Source organism: Gossypium hirsutum, chromosome D08 (genome assembly GCF_007990345.1).
Source record: "Gossypium hirsutum isolate 1008001.06 chromosome D08, Gossypium_hirsutum_v2.1, whole genome shotgun sequence".
In the NCBI taxonomy this organism is placed as follows: domain Eukaryota; kingdom Viridiplantae; phylum Streptophyta; class Magnoliopsida; order Malvales; family Malvaceae; genus Gossypium; species Gossypium hirsutum.
The window spans coordinates 16,114,221-16,114,959 of NC_053444.1; the positions used below are offsets into that span (position 1 = coordinate 16,114,221).

The 739-nt window shown below is 35.3% G+C and overlaps 1 non-coding gene across 1 annotated transcript; it reads right to left on the reverse strand.

Moving 5' to 3' along the window:
* Window positions 1-245: 245 nt before the first annotated feature.
* On the reverse strand, window positions 246-352 carry LOC121220647 (small nucleolar RNA R71). Its single transcript, XR_005917866.1, has one exon. It is a non-coding gene; the product is annotated as a small nucleolar RNA R71 (small nucleolar RNA).
* Window positions 353-739: the final 387 nt, after the last annotated feature.

Genomic DNA, 739 nt, shown 5'->3' on the forward strand with positions numbered 1-739 from the left:
TAGGGCAATTTAGTGGTTTATCGACTGAAGATCCCAGATTGCACTTGAGATTTTTTCTTGAAGTCTGTGACTCATTCAAGCAGCAAGGTTTTCCTGAAGATGCCCTTAGATTAAAATTATTCCCTTATTCATTGTGAGATCGTGCTAGATCATTGTTGAATATATTACCATCATGTACAGTGGCATCTTGGAATGAATTGTGTCAGATATTTCTGCTTAGGTACAATCCTCCCAACATGAATGCCAAGTTGAGGAATAACATTACATCATTCAGACAATCTGACGATGAAACATTATACGAAGCATGAGAGCGTTTCAATGAATTAATTAGAAAGTGTATGATGCATGGTTTTCAAAATTGGACACAAATGGAAATGTTCTACAATGAATTAAATGCTCATACACGAATATGCTAATGGAATGTTGCTTGACATATCCTACAATGAAGTGTGCAAAATTTTAAAAAGAATAGCAAATAATGATTATCAATACCCCACTACTAGAGTTGGTACTGGTACAAGAGTTGCTGGAGTAATGGAACTTGATGCGATTATATCATTAAGAGCTCAAGTATCGTCTTTAACAAATATGATTAAAACTATGAAAAAACCCTTTGCAGTGCAGGAGATAAAGGTTGCAGAACTAGCATGTGTATATTATGGAGAAGATCCTGTTTTTGATGAATGCCCATCCAATCCAGCCTCTGCGTATTACAAGGGAAATTTGAATTGTAGAAACA